The following is a 20,512-nucleotide window of genomic DNA, read 5'->3' as shown; positions in this document are numbered from 1 at the left end:
AGACCTAAGTGTTCCCTGGACATGTTTACCTGAGTTTAGATCTGTCCATGTCTCCCTTGGGAAAAATAAATAAATAAAACAAAACAAAAAAAAAATCTGCCTTTTATTTTGCTCTCTCTTGTACCACTTTATGCGCATTTTTTCCCACCACTGTTAACTTCACCCACATCATCCTAACTGGTTCTGATTTGTAATGTGTGATGTCTTAGAACCAGCACAGGACATAATAGGGGAAAAAGTCAATCTGTTTAAGCAACAAAGAGACTGGGAGTAACATTGTTTTTAACTTACCTATTCTTTGACCTTGAAGTCAAAAGGAGACAGCTGGTCTGGCTTTGCTAAACTGACCTTCAGGTTGTCCAAATGAAGTCCATTTTGGCACTGGAAGCCATGCTTCAATCCATATTCCAGCAAACAGGAGAGTGAGACAAAGAAGGGAGAAGTCTCTCCTTTGGCCACCAGTTTCCTCCTTCTCACGGGAAGTAAGGACTTCTTAGGAAAGTCTCCTTTCTCACAGGACATAAGATTCTATAATAGTTTAAAGCTACGGCTCCCTAAAGGCAGGAATGGTGGAATCGTTCTTGGTGAATTGTCCATGAGTACAGAAATTGCTCCACAAATTGTTGATAAATGAAGGCGGGGACAGGAGAGGTGACTGGATTTCACCTGAAGACCAGAATTGCTGCCTTCTGTCTACCCTGGAGCTGAGACATGTACAAAGGGCACTGGCTTCAGAATCAGACAGCCCTTGGGTGAAACCCAAGCTCTGTAGCTGACTGACCTTGGGCAAGGCACAGCACCTCTCTGAGCCTCCATTTCTTCACCTTTTTTAAAGTTGTTATTTAATTTTTTTTAATATATATTTATTTTTGAGGGAGGGAGGGAGAGAGAGAGAGAGAGAGAGTGGGGGAGAGGCAGAGAGAGAGGAGACACAGAATCGGAAGCAGACTGTAGGCTCTGAGCTGTCAGCACAGAGCCAGATGCAGGGCTCGAACTTACAAACCATGATATCATGACCTGAGCCGAAGTTGGACGCTTAACCACCTGAGCCACCCAAGTGCCCCTAAAGTTTTTATTTAAATTCTAGTTAACATACAGTGCAATATCAGTTTCAGGTATACAATATAGCAATTCAACACCGTATATAATTCTCTCTCTCACTCTCTCCTGTTTTCTTTTTCTCCCTTCTCTCCCTCCCTCCATCCCTCCCTCCATCTATGGATAGATAAAACCCTATGAGAAATTTCACTCCTTTATCAAAGATGACATCTGTTTTGTTCTTCTTCTTCCTCCTCCTCCTCCTTCTCCTCCTCCTCCTCCTCCTCCTCCTCCTCCTCCTCCTCCCCCTCCTCCTCCCCCTTCTTCTTCTTCTTCTTCTTCTTCTTCTTCTTCTTCTTCTTCTCCTTCTTCTTCATCTTCATCATCATCCCGCACTCATTTGTTCAGTGCTTCACAGAGTGTCAAGCCTCTGTTCACACACCCTCTAAGGCCAACTCTGATGATGGACAACTTAGGGAGTCAGGACACTCCAGTGGCTAAGAACCTGGGCTCCAGAACCAAAGAGCCTGCACTTGACTCGTGTTCCGGAAAGAGTTAGTTTTGGGACCTCGCAAATTAGAGCTTCTCTGTGCCTCAGTTGTCTCATCTGCAAAATGACGACACAAGTAACATATCCCTCCTAAAGTTGTTAACGCTTTTCCTAAGTAAAGTACTTAGAATAGTGTCTGGCTCATGGCAAATTCTCACTGAATCTTATCTCATATCCCTATTGTTGATCTCATTTTACAGAAGCGTAAATAGCTCAGAGAGGCTGTGACTTGCCCAAGGTCACACAGCAAGGAGCAGAAGAGAGCCTACATCTTCTGCCTCAGCTGTGATCTCTTCCTGGTCTACCACACCACAAAGGGTGGGAGAAGGAGCAGAAGGTTCACCATGAGGTCTGTAAACAGGGACGGCTTTGGGAAAGAGAACCACATGGAACCCTTAGATTAGATTGCTTGCGAGCTTCGGGAACACAGAAAGTCATCTTAATCCATTTCATATTCTGCAGCACAATGTCTGAGGCAAAGTAAGCACTAAGGGAATATTTGTGGAAAGAATTGATCAGGAAATCGATGAGAAAACCTGGGGGTGAGAGTAATAATGGTATCGAGCCCTTTGAACCCTGGTGAATGAGCCAGGTCCATAGAGTGGAGGCAAGCTCGATTTCTAGGGAAAGAGGGACAGGCAGTCCTGCCCCAGGAAAACACAACCCAGTTGCAATGCATTGAAAAGAGGAGGGGATTCCATTCTTGGTTCTGGAGAATGGGTCCATTATGGGGTATGTCCATGGAGAGGGAAGTATGTGGCCAAACTCAGAGCTGTCTACAAGGCTTCACCTCTGACTCATCCTCCCTATGCCCACCTCCACTCCAGTCTAGAAACGGCTGGGTAGAAACCGAGCAGAAATCAAATGGCTGGTCAAGAAGAGAAATCGCCAAAGTTGCCCTTGTGAGAAGAGTTTTCCATGGAAACACCTAAGTACAATTCTCATGCCAAGTCATAATCATCACATCTCTGCTTCCCAAGGCGTTTTCCTGTGGGTGATCTCACTGTAACCCCTCAAGGCTGCCACAGAGTAGGAAAGGCAGCATCTATTATCCACATTTCACAGATGCGAACACTGAGGAAAGCACAAGACACCTGCCCAGGGTCACTCGGGGAGTTGGGGCCAGAAATAGGCCCTGACACAAGAACCAAATCCACACCGCGTCCTCCCCACATGATTCAGCCACGTTCTGGATGCACACATAACAAATCCCACAGCCCCAGTGCCTCGTGGGACCACACAGTTCCCTCCTCTAACCTCATACACCACCCTCTCCTCCCACCACTTAGGTGTAAGGATCAGGGAGGGACACTGGGTCTCTGTCTTCCGAGGCTAGAGGAGGTCTTGCTATGACCACAGATGTCATGGCCCTTTGTAAGCTCTTGGGCCATCTGAGGAGTTCAAGTGGTCAGGAGGATGGACCCCAGTATCTACCTGGATTCAAATCCATGGCAGCCCCATGTTTGAATGGCCTTGAACAAGTTACTCCAGCTCCCAGGAGCTCAGTTTCTTCATCCTCATAATGAGAAAGGCATAGGAGATTTTAGCTCTATTTAAAGATTTCTCTGAACAGATTACAAGTTTCCATGATGGATCAGGCTGCCCCATCAGGTAATAAGTCCCCCATCACTGGAAGTCTACAAGCAGACTGGTGCGTGCAAGGGTCTGCTCGTAGGGAGGGAGCTGTAAGGGTGAGGCAGGTAGTGCACGATATGTGGACAGAACCCCTTGCCCACACTACTGACCACATCAGTATCACCCAAAGAACATGTAGAAAATGCAGGTCCCGTAGCCCCGCCCCCGGGTAGTCTGACTGCAAACATGTCAGATGTAGCTCAGAAACCTGGATCTTTCTTGGAAGTATCCCGAGGTTTTCGTTTGCTAGGGTTTCTAACAAAGTGACACCAACTGGATGGCTTAACTGAAAGAAACTCCATGACTCACGTTTCTGGAGCCCAGAAGCCTGAGATTAAGGTATCAGTAGGATTGGTTTCTCCTGAGGGTGTTAGAGAGACTCTGCTCCAGGGTCTCCGTGAACTTCCGGCGGTTTTCTGGCAATCTTGGTTATTCTTTTTCTCACAGGCTGTCACTCCAGTCTGCGCCCCATGCTCACATGGCATTGTCCCTGCGCGCATCATGCCTATCTCTGAGTCCGCATTCCCCATTTTTAGAAGTCATATTGGATTGGGGCCCCAACAACACTGCTCATCTGCAAAGACCCTATTTCCACACAAGGTCTCACTCACAGGTACTGGGGGTTAGGACTTTCGACATCCTTTTCAAGAAGGCAAGTCAATCCATAACTCCAGGTGATTCTGACGCACGGCCAGGGTTAGGGACCCAGCGGACTACAGCTCTTCAAATGGCCTCTAAGCCCCCTGGGAATCTTGAATGGCTGCAGCTTCTGACTCAGTGGGTCTGGAAGGCCCCAGACTCTGCTTTCTGAACAGGAGGTCCTGATATGGCTTGCCCACGGACTGGTGCTCTCAGGGAGGTCGCTCCCAGCACAAGATGCCCAGGAAATCCAGACATGGCTACCACGCAAATAGAAGCTCTCTGCTTCATTTCTCCTAGGACAAAGGTTGCTTTCTTCTTCCGTCTCTGAGGGCATAGGAAAGAAACCCTGCCGGTATGCCCCATGCCCCTTCAGAGCCATCACCCTGGTAGGGGCATGGACCCTGGGATGGGATGAGAAGACTGGGCTGCCAAACTCTGGGAAAAGCTCTGATGCTCATGCTCCCTTGTCCGTTTAATTTTACACATTCGGGACTCTTTTGTTGTTCCCCTTGTTTTGTTCGGTCCCACACCCGTTAACTCCGTGCCCAGCCTAAGCGCGCGCTGGGTGCACCTGACTCCCACGAAGTGACTGCCGCCCGCCCACCTGCGCTGGCCGTCAGGGGCCAGAGACTCGCGAGCCAGCTAGGCCTGCCCGGGACCTCTGAGAAGCCCACCCTCCGCACTGGTGTCAATCCCAGAGGCCTGCCGGAGGAGGTGTGCCCCGCCCCACGTGCACAGCCCCTCCCGCCCTGGGTAATCGGGCAATGGGACAGGCCTGGCCGGTCACAAAGGCGACAGCTGCGCCGAGGGGCAGCCGCCTTAATTTATTTATAGATGCGCTGGCTCTTTATGTGGCCTAGTTAAGGACGCCTTTCCATAAATACATAGAAACGGATGTTATTCTAGAACCCACCAATAATAGGCACAGCTGTAGAGACTGCTGTTGGATTAACAGCCCCACCTCCCTCTCCGCACCCCCCTCCCACCAAAATAGAAAATAAAGTTAAAAATGCACGTGGGATTTTTTTTTTCCAGTGCGTGTATGCAAAAGGGAAATTCTGTCAACAATGAGATGTTTCTTTGAGAGCAAAGGCAGAATTTCTTAGGAAACAGAAAAGCCTTAAGAGCTAAGGCTACCTCTTGCCAAGCAAAGACACAGCTCTCACCTTCCCCCTCCCAGGATTGTGATCGCCGCGCCCCAAGCTTTCACCCGTCCCGGTGAGCTTCTGTTTAACCCGGACATAATCCTCTTGTTCCAGAGGCCACGCGCGGTTTGTTTCTTTGCAAAAATATAATTTGCCAAATGCCAATTCTGGCCCTTTCCTTGGCGATCACTTGTTTGGGGCGCTGGACCAATGAGGGGTCTTTGGAGTCAAGGGGGCGAGAAAGAATGAAATCAAAACGGCGTTGTGAGGGAGTCCTCCGCCCTTATGCCTTTGTTATTTCCCCAGTTCGGTCTACAGACCCTTAATTCTATTACCCAGCTGTAATTTGGCTCTGTGTCTCTCCAGCATTCTTTCCTTTCTTCTGCCCCTTTTCTCTTTAATCGATTGATTCATCTGTAATTGGATTTTCTCTGGCTCTTACCAGCTATTAAAAGTAGCTACGTGTGTGTATGTGAGTGAGTGTGCTTTCTAACTAGGCCACGCTTTCGAATGCCTTGCAATCCTGAACCTTGTTCGGGTTTCTTAGTATGAATTCAATTCCCTGGCTCCTTTTGAGGCAGCGGGGAGTAGCAGAGAACACAAGGCTTGGAAGCCTGACAGAATGATACTGTTTTGTTCTGTTTTGTTTTTTGCTTTGTTTTGTTTGGTGGAAGGCTGACATTTATTGAGCTCCTACTGTGTCCCAGGTGTTCTCCCAAGCCCTTTGCAAGCATTACTGACTCTCACCACATCCTTGTAAGGCAGGTACTGCTATTACCCCATTTTGGGGTAATGGAGACAGACGGAGGTTAAGTAACTGGCCCAAAGTCACACAATGAGCTAGTTAATGGCAGAGCTCTTGATCACAATGAAATTTCCCTAAATTCTGCCTCTTCCTATCCGTGTAAGTTTCAGCATGGCTTATTTCTTTCTGCCTCAGTTTCCACATCCGCAAAATGAGTAAGGGTCGGTATCTCTTGCAAGATGATTTTTAAAACGTACTGAGAATATAGTGCCTGACTCACTGAGGCTCACACACACACAGTAGATTCCAGTAATCCCTGTGCTATGGATGAGACCAAGAACTAAATACAGGAGCCCCGTGAGCACAGACAGCAGAAATAGAGCACTGTCCTCTGAGGTCTGCTCACTCCACCGCCCCAGTCTCTGCTTTGGACAAACAACCAGAATCCAAGCAGATCATTTTGTAAAATCACAATAAAGATTCTGCTGCTGGGGGCTCCTGGGTGGCTCAGTCGGTTAAGCGTCAGACTCTTGATTTCAGCTCAGGTCATGATCTCAGGGTTTGTGAGATGGAGCCCTAACTCTGGCTGTGTGCTGATAGCATGGAGCCTGGCTTGGGATCCTCTCTCTTTGCCCCTCCCCCACTTTCTCTCTCTCTCTCTCTCTCTCTCTCTCTCTCAAAAGTAAATAACTTAAAAAAAAAAGAAAAAGAAAAGAAAAGATTCCATTGCTGGTAAGCAGTGTGTCTTCAATGAGAATTTCCTCTTTCCAGTGTCCGTTTTCCCAGATGTAAAATGATGGGGTAGAGTTGGGGGACCACCACCACCTTTTCCGTGGTGACCTCAGGGGACAGGCTTAGTGCTGTCACCTCAAGGCTGGACCAACTTTTCCATGGCAATAAAACCCTTGAGCACTTATCAGCTTCACTTCATATAATTATTTAACTGTCACCACAAATGCATACAGTCAATACTCTTATCTCCATTACACAGATGGGGAAACTGAGCCACCGAGAGGTTGAGTAACTTGCCCAAGGCGGCATGGTATATTCCAGAACCACGACTCAGACCACACTCTCTCCATGAAGATAGGGGACACCCCCAGTTTTTCTCCCATGTGTAGGGCCTCAGGGAAGATCTGCTGAGCTTGGCTTTGTCATTGAGATGAGGTGGGGCAGGGTGCAGGGAGTGAGTCAGGTGCTAGCAAGGGGTAAATTACCAAGGGACGCTGGACGGGCCAAAATGACTCCAGAATAACTTGCTGCTTGACCATCGTTTAGGCGGTGCAATACTTCTGACCTCTATATCTTAAACAATCGCAGGGGTGATTTCACAAGGTTGTTGAATGAAATAATGCGCATGAAACACAGCACCACACCTGGCCTTCAAAGACTCGTGACTTCCTAATTCATGGGAGTTATTACAATTATTATTATTATTATGAGAATGAATTTTGAATATTTAAATATGGTCCCCCTATGCACATGTATGTATGCAAGATTTTTAAAAGATAGTTACCAAATTGATTTTATATCAGATTAAGGTCTATTGTTCTTAAGTCAAATTTTATTTTATTTTATTTTATTTTGTATTTTTAAGTTTATTTATTTATTTTGAGAGTGAGAGAGAGAGAGAGAAAGAGAGAGTGCTAGAGGGGCAGAGAGACAGGGAGACAGAGAATCCCAAGCAGGCTCTGTGCTGCCAGCGCAGAGCCCAATGCAGGGCTCGAACTCACAAACCAGGAGATCGTGACCTAAGCTGAAACCAAGAGTCAGACACTCAACCAACTTTGCCACCCAGGTGCCCCTAAAGTCAAATTTTAAAAATCCCTTCTAGGGGCGCCAGGGTGGCTCAGTTGGTGAAGCATCTGACCTTGGCTCAGGTCATGATCTCTTGGTTCATAAGTTTGAGCCCCATGTCAGGCTCTGTGCTGACAGCTCAGAGCCTGGAGTCTTCTTCAGATTCTGTGTCTCCTTCTCTCTCTCTTGCCCTCCCCCACTTGTGCTCTGTCTCTCTCTGACTCCCAGAAATAAATAATAAAAGTAAAAAAAAAATTTTTTTAATCCCTTCTAGAAACTAAGAACAGAATTGGTCCTAGCCCATACCCTTCTGCCTACCCCTCTTTCTCCTAGGTCCTAATGCTGCTCAGAGAGACACAAAACAAAACACAACTTTGTCACTCAAGGAGGGGGAGTCAGGAATTAACCTCCACTGTGAAACTGCAGAGTAATATAATTTCACAACTTCCAACGTCTGGCAAACTCCACAGACAGTATTTGCAAAAGCAGTTTTGCAATGACCACACTCGGGAAATCCCCAAAGAATGTTTATAAATACTGCAGATTTAGAGATTTAATTCTAAATTTTCCCAAAACCACATCATCCAAAAATGTAACACTCCTTTTCAAATTAAAATAGTGTGTGTGTATTAACTCTAACACAGCTCAGATATAATTTAATTGGACCAACATTTCCAGACTGATCATGACAGTATTGTTTGAAGTCATACATAGTTGTAAGCAATTTATAAATCCAGGGGTGAGGAATCAGTTCAATAACTCATGCCATCTCAACAGCACTGGTTACTACTAGCCAGGAGCTGGAGAAAGGAGGGAATGGGGAGTCACCGCAAATGACTTCTTTTGGGGGTGATGGAAGTGTCCTTGAATTACAAACTGTTATGATTTCCCAAACCTGTCTCTAAAAAACACTCAATTGTATACTTTAAAAGGGTGAATTTTAGAGCATGTGAATTCTCTCAATTTAAAAAAAAGATAATGGAAAAAGATGGGGAGAAGTCTTTGTAAACTGAGTCAATAGACAGATAGAAAATCTGGGGAAAAAATATGTTCTAGAACTATACCTATTGACATAGACTAATGGACTATACAGAATAAGATTCAAAATATCAAGTCGGGAGAAAAAAAATCATGTCCCAACTGACCATATAACCTATTTTGATGAAAAAAAATAATCATATCTGTGTCTAGAAGGATCTAGAAGAATATACACCAAATCATTAACCGGTCTTTTCTGGAATTACAGGTGGTTTTATTTTCTTTTTGCCTCTCTAGCGGCATTATATATGGTTTTTAATAAAGGGAGGAAAAAGAAGAAACCAAATCTGGGAGGGTAAGTAGGATAGATGACAGATGGAGACGTTTTACTTTAGACCTTCAACTAACCCAAAGTAAAGAAGCTTCAACAACGTGTGGGTTTGCGGCGAAGTCCACGATATGTGCTGTGTCAGAAAACAGCCATCGAGGGCCAGCAACACAGAGACAAACAAACAATGCTTCAGTGTTTATCAGTGGGCCGTCCTCCCCCACCTCTTCCATTTTGATTTACAAAATGCAGGGACTGTTCTGATCGAAGTTACAAGCAGAGCCAACGTCGCTTACCAACTGCGTTTTGATAAACGTAACTGCGTTTCATTTATTATCACGGAAACCTTATTCAGCCTGTTAGGAGTTAGTTCTAAGTTGGTCAGTTCTATTTTACTGAAGTCATGTACACCATAATAGCTGTTGAGAAGGACTGGGGGGGGGGACCTCTATTTTCAAAGTGTCTGCTACATGTCCGGTATGTTTTAGGCAATATTGATGGAGTTTTTACTTAGCCCCAAACAGGGATCCCTGAGGGTAGTGATGTGACCTCCACTGTTGAAGACACAGAGAGGCTGGTTGACCAGCCTGAAGCTGCCCAGCGGGTGGGTGGCTAAACAGGGTCAGAATGCCTACGTGTCTTCCCCCCAAGAATCATGTTCTAATCCTCTACAACCCTCCCCTGCCCTTGGCCTCACAAGGTCCTTGTAGCCCACTAATTATCAGACTGAAACATAGATTTCTGGAAGGCTTCTTTGAAATAAAATTCATCAGCTGCCAAATCACTCACTTACAAAATTGCCAGCGCTCAGCCCTGACCTTCTCATTGAGGATGAAGCCCCTGCCTCCCCCAAGCACACACGCTGTGCTGGCACATCATATGGAGGGGGAAGGAAGACAGGGGAGTGAGGGAAGCAAGCCTTTCTCTCTGCCCTGACTCCACCCACCAAGGGCTCCCCTGGCCCCAGCCCTGCAGTTGGTCCCATTATCGCTTCCACCCCAGCTAATTATAGTCGCTGATTACCTAACAGCAAGCCCCACTGTCACCTGCTTTGCCCTGACGGATTATGCCATCTGGGCCACGTGGCCAGGGTCCGAGAGCCACGAGAGGTCACAGAGAGGGGCAAATGGCTCTGAATGGGAAGAAATGTGTTTACAGCCCTGACAGCTGACTGGGCCATTAAAGGGGCTTTAGCTGTGTGTTCCCAGCTGAAACCCCTCTCCAGGGGCCACCCTATTAGCTAATGGGATGTGGCTGCATATATCGCTCTGGTTCCAAATGTGGGCATGCTGGGGGACTGACTGCATGCTTTCCTAAAAAGGAGAAGAAAAAGGACTTAGGAGAGACCTGGGGGCTCACAGTTGTTTGGGGTCCTTGTTGAACAGGCATCAGAACATGCCTGCAGAGGCCATGCTCCATGGCCGGCAGGATTCAAATACATTTTCCACTTCCTGTGCTCATGTCCATGAAATTAACACATGTATAAAACACATTTTATGACATTAAAGAAACCCTGTAAGGCGACTTCCATTTCATTAAGAACTTCATGTCCTTAACAGTAGTGCCTCTATCTCAAACTTGATTGTGCTTGTGTATATGACCTGGGAATCTCATCACAGTGCAGATTCTGAATCTGTCATGATTGGGGTGGGGGGAGGAGGGGAGAGGGAGTGCAGATTCTGTATTTCTAAAGAGCATCGGGAAGATTACTGATGCCACTGGTCTGTGGACGATGCTTTGAGTAGCGAGGAACTACTTAGTCACTGAATGAAATTAAATTACCAAATTAACATCACACAGAAAACCTATAAAATGGTATTTTTCCAACTGTATTACAGAACACGAGTCAGCCAAGGAGGCTGCCTCGGCTCCAACAGGTTCTCAGTGGAGTAAGTTCCGGAATCACCGCATACTCTGCACCCCCCCTGGGAATGCCCAATGCATCATTAGCATATTGGAGCTGAGGAAGCCTGCAGTGATCTGTTCCACTTTAGATGTGAACAGTTTGCATTCAACTAAAAGTTTGGTGCTTTATGCCCTAGTTTTGGTTGCAACCCTCACTGGAGAGTCTCTATTATCCCGATTGCTTAACCTGACCATAAATGTCTTGATTTGAAAAATGCCTTCTCAGCCATACAGAGTTATTCACGTGAAACACACACGCACAAGTAAGAAAGGCTTGAACACTGGGAAGCAATGCTTGTATGAGGTACTGTCATGAAATGCAGGCACTGTGGCGGCTTCTTCTGACAGCTTCTGAGCCCAGTGACCTCAGCTCGCCTGGCTTCCCCTCCTCCCAGCGTGATGAGGAAGTAGAAATGGAGGAGGAAGTATTGAAAAAGTGCCCAAGAGGTGGGACAAGGACGACTGCACAGGGGGTGTAGATCTAGAGGTCTGATGACAAAGGCCAGTACTACTACTGCAAAATAGAGCTTCAAGGTTGATTTGCTTACAATTTACCTTAAAAAAAAAAAAGCAAAATTTACCAAGCCACTTTCTAAAAGCATTTTTATTTAACATCATAAAATGCTCACCATAGGATATTAGATAAAAAAATAAAAGGCATCCAAGTGGAAGGCAGAATGTAACCACAACTTGTGTGTGTCTGTGTGTTTAATGTATATGCAGGGGTGTGTGTGTATACACATGTGTGAGTCTATGTGTGTATATAACTGCACACATGAATTTGAAGGAGGAGAGAGAATCATCTAGAATGTTTGCTTTGGAATCAAGCAACATTAGGTTCAAACTGCAACTGGTCCAAGTTTCTTAACCTTTGGTTTGTATCTTCTGTGAGATGAGACTAACAATTCCCACCTCAGGCTTATGTGAGAATTAAATGAGATAATGTCTGGCAAGCACTTAGCACATGGCCTGGCTCAAATTTAAACACTCACCAAATGGGAGTCATGATTGTATTAATATAGTAAGAGTGTGGAAGAAAAAACACAACATGTTAATAGTGGGTCATCTCTGGGTAATGAGTTAGAAGTGAATTTTATTTTCTTCTTTCTACATTTTGGAATTATCCAAAATGATTCAAAGAACACCCTTATAAAATTAAGAAAAGATTATAAGACAAACTTTATAAAGTAAAATGCTAATTGTAGTTTTCTCTGGTTAAGAAAGGTGGGCCATTTTTATTTCCTTCTTTATACTTTCGATTTTTGAAATTGTCCACAACTCACTAGTTTTAACAATTTTTGAATATGAAAACCGTGCCCATCTCTTTTGGACATTTTGGGAAAATGCAGAAAAACTCTGAAAAGAAAGTAAAATCACTTATAGTGTTGTGATTTCTCTGCTTTTATTACTCTTTGTTTAAATTTGTAAAGTACAGATTCACACCTAAATGAATGGTCCCCTAGAATTGTGCAGTGCACAACATGGCCAACCATATTCATGGTCCTGAAATAGCACCCCCATACACTTCTCAACCCACCCCCAGAAGTCACTGATATGAATTTTTCCTGTATATGTATAACACACACACACACACTCACACACACATAGATATATATACATGTGCATACATGCTCACATGATTAAGTAAAATGTCTTTAAGGAAATTCAAGAAAGACTTTAGAGGCCACTTATATGTAATAGATCTAATTAGTCCCCCAAGATCAAGTCTAGGAGGGAAGTACCTTCCCCACGTTCTCCATGAGTAAACTCACTTGAGCAGATATGCTTTAAGCATCTATGCTATTCCAGGTCCTATGCTATTTACTAAGGAAACAAAAATGAGGAAGACACAAGATCTCTGGTCTCAGCAAGCCTCTAGGCTATCACAGAAATGCGCATACAGTAGTCCCACCTTACCGGAAGTTTCAGTGATCTGCAGTCAACTGCTATCAGATAGCAGATGATCCACCTGACATAATTAATGTAAGAAAGTCAAGAGAAGCCACGTCATGGGGCCTGCAAAATTCACCACCCGCCTTCATCTCATCATGCATGGAATTTTATCATCATCACAAGGAGAAGGGTGAGCACAGTAAGCGATTTTGAGAGAGAGACCACATTCATGTAACTTTTATTACAGTGTATCGTTATACTTGTTCTATTTTATTATTAGTTATTGTGGTTAATCTCTCACTGTGCCTAATTTATAAATGAAACTTTATCATAGGTGTGTCTGCACAGGAAAAAACATGGTATACGTAGGGTTTAGGGCTACCCACGGTTTCAGGCATCCACTGGGGGTCTTCGAATGCATCCCCCACCAGATACGGGGGACTCCTGAATTAGAAATGTGTGCAAATACAATAATGGAAGCCAATAACAGGTCCAGAGGCAGTAAGGAAGAGATAGTGAACCCCTTCTTCTGCAGGGATTCTGGAAGCCCTCCTGGGGAAGAAGGCATCTCACCTATATCTAAAAGGCTACAGACCTGGGTTCCTCGCACACCCACACGATCTCACACTCCCCACCTTTCATCATGTCCGGGCGGGTCTCTGGTCTTGGGCTGGAATATGTTCCCACGCTTCGACTCCGAGGCCAACCCTACTCATCTTTCGAAACTTAACCAGGAGGTACCTCCTGAAAGGCATCCCTAACTACCCAGCATGAGGAAGGAACCCCTTCTCACTGCACGTGTGTCTTTATCAGACACTTACCAAAGGACTCACGAGACTGGAAGTCAGCGTTTTGCCCTATTTATCTTTGAGCGATGGGGCAGGACTGAACGCCACACCCAGTACACGGCCCCCAATAAATGTCTTAAAAAAAACCAACAACAGCGCTAGGGTATAGTGCTACATCAGACCCATAGCAGAGATGGCTTCTGATCGCATAAAGAACACACATATGGGAAGAAGAAAACTGTCCCTCTGCCCTGCATCATTAGAAAAGAGGCTTCCTCTGGGAACACACAGTTCCTCAGGCGGCAGCTTAGCACCCAGACAGGACCTTTGTGCTCATTAAGAACGAAGGCCTCCAGGCTCCAGCAGCTCTGAACAAGCAGAGCAGAGAGGCTGGATTCCAGCGCTGACCCACTCAGCGGGGTGGCCTTGTGCCGGAGAGGTACTGCTCCAAGACAGCCCTGCTGACCCATGGATGGACAAGATATATTTCCTCTCAAGGAGCTGACAGTCTGTGCAATTCAACAATCAAGGAAACCCGCATAGTGAGTGGCTGCTTATAAAACATTGAGTAAATAAGTGAATGAATGCCTGTTAAAAAAAAAAAAAGCGACGAATTTTCTTAGACTGATTCCGATTGTATTCGGTTAGGTCCTACTACGCATTTGCTTTGTGCTCCGAGGTCCACTTTGATCAAGTCTTCCAACAGGGGGATCTGATTCCTCTTCTTCCTGGCTAAAAGCTATGGAAGCCTCTGACTTGTTTAGAACAGGTTAAATGTTCTGGTGCAAAGGACCCAAACTGCAAATCAACAGAGACAGGGCTCTGTCAGGTGCTTTCATGTAAACTGACTCACCCCGCTGTTGGCCACGTTACTCATCAGATGCCCCTCTCTCGCCTGCTTGCTTTCAAAAGGCCTTTATTATATATGCACACCGTTTAAACTCGGGCAGAAGCGGTGACGAGTGGCCGGATCTTATTCCGGTGTTACCCACAGTGCTGTGCACATGGTAGGCACTCCAAACGTCCTGGGAGAGTATTTCCATGTTACCAAAACTCTTGTTTGATTGAGGCGTTAGACGAGCCCATCATTGGGTGGGACAAACATGGAAAAAGCCCAGGAACCTGCAAAAGTTGCCTAAGACTATCCCACCAGTGGGGCAGGGCCCGGCCTGAGACCCCAGGGCTCTTGACCCTAACAGAGGGCTCTTTAAGTGCCACACACAGGCCTCTGGCCACCCAGGGGGTGACCGGAAAGTGCCTCAGAGGTCCCCAGACATCAGTAGCAGCAAAATCAGCAATGTCATGAAAATGTAAATTATAGACCAGGTGGCTTTAAATACCTGTGGGACCAGGCCTTTGCTTTGCAATTACAGAGCCCCTGCTCTTGTCAGAACTGTTGCAAAAGCATTGTCACAGGGCCTTCATGACTTGCTCTTTCCCCCTGTTCACCCACCCTGGATTTTATATTGTTTTCCCCTCCAAACAACACGGGATCAGAGCAGCTCTTTGCCAGAAGGTGATCAGTATCTCTCAGATGGCCCACCAGATCAGCCTCAGCTTCTCAGCCCAGCTTTGGGGAGCCTCCTGTAGCTGACCTGTCCCCTCGTTCCTGGCCCATTCCACATTTCCCCAGATTCTATACTTTGGCCAGAGGGAGCCCTTCTCTGCTTCACCCCCGACATACTTGGGGCCTTCCCCTCTGTGAGCCCTCCTCGGGTGATGCCCCTGCCCAGAACAGCCTCTCTCTCTCTCTACCGTGCAAGTCCTCTTTATCCTCTGAATGTAACAATGGACCCTTGCAATTGAAAGTGCTGTGCTGCTCTGACTTCCTACAGCACCCTTGAAATCTCCTTTGGGTGGGACATTTAGCAGATCTCTTAGGCAGTCGCTTATCTCTCTGGGCACAGTCACGTCTCAGCTGGAAGTAAGTTCTTTCCACCTGAAAGTCACGTCTTCGACAGAACATGGTGGGCAAAAATTTCTGGCCCTGGAGTCAAAGGCCTGCTCCTAACCCTTTACTGGCCTTTAACTGTCTGGCCAGGAGCTAATTTCCTTTCCTTTTCAGAGGTCAGGTTTCTCATCTGTAAAAGGGGATAATACTAACTATCACATGGGGTTGCTACGGGGTCGATTAAGAATCCAGGGCGCCAGAGTGGCTCAGTCTGTTAAGTGGCCGACTCTTGATTTCAGCTCAGGTCACAATCTCACCGGTTTGTGCGTTCGAGCCCCACATCCATCTCTGAGCTGACAGTCCAGAGCCTGCTTTGGATTCCATCTGTCTCTCTCTCTCTCTCTCTCTCTGCTCCTCCCCACTCGTCCTCTCTCAAAATAAATAAATAAACTTAAAAAGAAAAAAAAAGAATGCAGATTGAGCAAAAGAAAGTACCTGGCGGATAGCAAATGCTCAGTAAATAGCAGTTGCTGTTATCATGTGAGAGGGTAGGATGTATTCAGGGAGTTACTGTGGCTCACTGGTGGGTGGAGCTCCCCCTATGGAGAGAGGACAGGTGCAGATGAGGTTGGAGAACTAAGCCAGGTCCAGACAATGACAGGCCCCCTACACCTCGTGAAGGAGTTTGGACTTCTCCAGAGAACGAGAGTACTCAGGGAAGGGTTTTAAGTAGGGGAAGGACTGATCTGATTTACATCTTAAAGGCTTCCTTGGCTTCCATGGGGAGGATGGTGTAGAGATGAGGTCAAGTCAGAAAAACAAGTTAGAAGGCCAATACAGTCACGCTGCTGAGGCAAATGAATCCCAGTCCCTCACTTCTGGGAGACTGTGGTCTACCAGGGGGAGACAGATAACTAAGGAAGGACACTAAATGGAAAATGATGGGGAAAGGAATGTGGACCACTTGGAAGCAAGGAGAGAGAATCACCGTCTCCACCTGATAGGGAGGGACACTCCAGGGAGGTTTTAGGGAGAACATAACCTGTAGGGGCCCCACCTTTTCTGAAGAATCCCTTATGCTCTCTTTAGGTTGACCTGGATATAAATGCCTGGACATTCTACTATTGTCGTTTCCAGGACAGGAACCCCCACCGTGTATGATGGATGAGACCAGGAGATGGTGAGGATCCCATCCAAGGATAAGATTCAAAGATTAAAAATCTCTAAATTTCATGTTCATCCGAATGCTTTGAACCTTAATCTCCCCTTTGTGCTGTCATGTCAGTATTTTGCATTTTGGAGGGCAATTATTTGAAGAGGGACAATCAATGCTCTTCTATTTCACCTACCTATCGGTCGACCTATTTTTTTTTTTTAAGATTCCCTGAGAAAAAAATTTTAGAGGAAAACGGGAGCTCTGAAATGAGCTAGAATTTAATGTCATGCCATTAACATTTCAGAAAATGCCAGCAGAAGCTTGAGGAGATAATTACATACAAGGGAAGCAAATTGGGTGTGTATACCACAGGTCCACCAGAAAGTGTTTCAAAGTGGATCGTGTCACCGAAAATTGTTTGTTCTCAACAAGTTTGAGCTGAAATAATATTTACATTTGGACGAATGGTTTCTAATTGGGTTATCCATTAGCGACGGAGGGCAGGAGTCGTGAGAAAACGAAACCTAATTTGCAAGCCTCAGACAGGAAGGCAGCGATTAGTTGTGGAAGGTGAGCAAATGCACAGCTCCTGAGCCCTATCTGCCTTCAGCGGTGCCAGAAAGGGGTGGTGTAGCCAGGGATGAAGCCAGCAATGCCCAGAGTGCCAATGAAAACTCACCCTTTCATAGAACTTTACAAAGCACTTTCCCACACACGATCTTCTTTGATCTTGCTTGTCCTCGTTTACAGCTGAGGCGATGAAGATTCAGGTGACTCACCTGAGGTCACGGAATGAGGGCAGGAAGGGACCACGATGCATGCCAGTTCTTCTGACCCTCAATCCCATGTTCTGGCCACCCTGCCTCTCAAAAACCTTCCGAAAGTGACAGCTCATAGTAAGGCCCTTGGCAATGAAGGGTCTTACATTCAGCCGATACACTAATGGGTATAAACCAATTGCACAGTAATGGCCTGACCCGCAGCTGCTGGGATGGTGGCCACAGGGCTGCCACTGGTGAGGCCCAGCAGGGCAGCTCTTCTCAGCTCAGGCTCAAAGCTGCCAGAGCTAAACTTGCTCCTTTAGGCAGGGGGACCCAGACAAATAGACTATCATAAGTAGACCTTTGCACGAGACAGACTGGAAGCAGAGCGACCAGGAGATTTTCACCGATGAAGGCTGGGTGGAGGAATACGATTCTTGGGAGAAGTACACAAACCAACCCTTGGTTAGGCTTAAGGGATGCAAAGCAAGAAGCAGCCACCCCGCTGCTGAGGTCAGGGTGAGACACACAGAACAGAGACAAATCTTTTCCCAGTGCCCTAGTGACAAGGGGGGTCCACTGGTCCATTCGAGCAGAAAACTGGAAATGTATCAGACCCACCAACACTTTCAAAGGCTTCCTCTAGTGACCTGGGGATAAAATGCAAATCTCCTAGGAGGATTCAAAACACCCCAGGAGGTCCCACCCTTGCTTACCTCTGTAGCCCCTTCTCTCATCACACTCCCCCCAGCCATGTATATACCCACAAGCAGCCCATACAGTCACTCTAGCTATCCAAACACTTACTGCTTCTCTTCCTCTGCCACAGCATGCTCTTTCTTGCTTCTAGACCTCGATCCAGGCTGTTCTTTGTATCAGCTTCATTTTCTCCTTCCTATCCCAACTGCTTAGCTCCTACTCATTGGGTATCAGCCTGCAGGTCACTTCTCTCCATCACCTCTACCCTTATGAGGCTAAGTTTGCCTGCCATGCTCGCCCATATCAGCCCGTACTTCCTGAACCCTCACTGTAATTGCTCAATTCATATTCCAACCTCACTACCCAGCAATTACTTGATAGAAGCAGGGATTGCTTGCACGCTCACTATGGTAACCCCATGCCAAGCACATTTGTTGAACGATAGGATAGATTAATCCTTTAATTAATTTCACTGGTGGTAAAATCTAGTAAACAAAAAGCATTTCTCCTTTATAGAGGGTAAGTTAGTTGGTCTCAACTTGACAAAGATCCAGCTGGACAACCCCACCACATCATGTTACATAAGCACCTGAACAGACCATTAGAGTCAAGATTCTGCCGAAAACGTGAGCAGAAGAGCTGTTCACACAGTTCTGACTTAAGAAGGCTTATTTCTGTCTGGGTGTGATCCAAGTTACTGAGGGCTTTAAATAATTGGGAAAGACATTATCTTTGGAAACTAAAATCCAACCCCTGTCCCTTGGTTCCTGCCAAATATCTCCCATAACCCACATTAAGTGGATTCCTCTGTCCTTAATCACATACTAAATGCCTGCATCTGTGGTTGGCATCAGTGGTTGTGAAGCAGCTGCAATCACCACATACATGTCCTGTTATTACAGCAGGAGAAATATTGGGTAAAGGGCTCCAAGTAGTGAGTGAGAGTAAGATCTTCCTTCCCACCTCCCTCCCTTCCTCCCCCTCTCCTTTCCTTCCCCCCTCCCTCCCTTCCTTTCTTCCTTCCTCCCTCCCTTCCTTCCTTCCTCCCTCCCTTCCTCCCCCCTCACTTCCTTCCTCCCCCCCCTTCCTTCCTTCCTTCCTTCCTTCTACTCCAGTTAAGGGTCAATTACTTTCTAGGTATTAAACAGAGATAAATAAGCACACTCCCTTCTTCAGAGGGTTGCCTAGATAAAAAAAGAAGGTGTTTGGAGAACCAAAACTTCCTTAAAATCGTTTACTCTTTGCTTCTTAGGCTTTCATGTGTATTTCAAACCACCTAGGGATCATGTTAAAATGAGGTCCTGATTCAGTAAGTCTGGGGTGGTGCCTAAGATTCTGCATTTCTAATAAGCTCCTGAGTCCCACCAATGCCGCTGGTCTGGGAACCACACTTTGAGGAGAAAGCATCACGATATGATCTATATGGAGACAATCATTACATCCCTGTTGCCTCATTTAATTCTCACAAAAATCCTGGGAATATTTAGGGAAGGATGTACATTATGACCTTTTCATGGATAAAATCATTGCATCTGGAAGAAATTAGCTATTTTTGTCCCAGTGGTACCACCTGTAAGACCAGGATTTATTTATTCATACCCAAAACCTCAAACCACTGATGTTGTCATTCCTCCACATGTCACCTACCCTTAGCTGCTGACCACAGCCAAGATGCCCCTCCACCTCTGGACACAGACCTGGAAGCCACCTGGTGGCCTCCTCTGCCCTAAGATGGCATACTGGCAGCTCTAGCCCTCTCCTCTGTGACCGGCCTTGGCTGACCTTCACTGATTTGGTGACTCCCAGGACAGTGGACGGAAGGCCATAGGAAGCAGAGGAAGAAGGAATGTCTGGAGTTTTCTGGAAGCACCTACCACCGCTGGGTCTCAGAGAGGTCTCTGAATACCTGTCATCTCCTCCGCACTTCTGTTTCTCTACTCAGGTTACCTGCCGAGGACAAGCCACTGTACTGAGGTGTTGATGAGCACCTACCATATGTAGGATGCCGCACAGGTGTCTCTCCCGAATCAACTCAGTCACTAGGTGCAGAGTGGGCTGAGGTCTTCAGTCATGCAGGCATTCATTCAACATTAGTTGAGGGCCACCTGTGTCCTCGGCACGGGCTAGAGATCAATATAGATAAGACATATTCCTGCCTTTACAAGGATACTCAGAGAAGGTGAGAGACACATGCAAATTACCCAGCTAGAAAGTCTACAGCAGGGTCAGGAAACCGCTATCTCCCCAACCTAAATTCCTTGCTTTTTCCAACTCCAGTGAACTCTTGAGACCAGCGAGCTTCCTCATCTGAGGGACGTGTTAATAACACAGAGGTGAGGATTCCGTAGGTCCACAAGAGGCCCAATTATCCGCGTTCTCACAGTCATACCAGGGATTCTGATTCAAGCAAAACTCAGATCACCCCCCGAGGACAATGACTTCACACCAACTGGGGAAGTCAGACAGGAGCACTGCCTGCCTACAGGTCTCCCTGGGAATCTGCTTCCTGCAGAGACAACAGACATCCTCTTGCCCTGGAAAGACTGATTTGGTTGGAAAGA

At 46.3% G+C, this 20,512-nt stretch overlaps 1 long non-coding RNA gene across 1 annotated transcript in view; it reads right to left on the bottom strand.

Moving 5' to 3' along the window:
- LOC113593403 (uncharacterized) overlaps positions 1-18,894 on the bottom strand; it is a 93,154-nt gene extending 74,260 nt beyond the window's left edge. Inside the window, exon 1 of the long non-coding RNA XR_008296414.1 lies at positions 18,060-18,894. This is a non-coding gene — a long non-coding RNA (uncharacterized LOC113593403). The remainder of the gene's footprint in view (positions 1-18,059) is intronic.
- Between the last annotated feature and the right edge of the window lie 1,618 nt (positions 18,895-20,512).

Source organism: Acinonyx jubatus, chromosome B1 (assembly GCF_027475565.1).
Source record: "Acinonyx jubatus isolate Ajub_Pintada_27869175 chromosome B1, VMU_Ajub_asm_v1.0, whole genome shotgun sequence".
Taxonomy (NCBI): Eukaryota; Metazoa; Chordata; class Mammalia; order Carnivora; family Felidae; genus Acinonyx; species Acinonyx jubatus.
The sequence above is the reverse complement of the archived record's forward strand: the minus strand, read 5'-3'. Positions and strand labels throughout refer to the sequence as shown.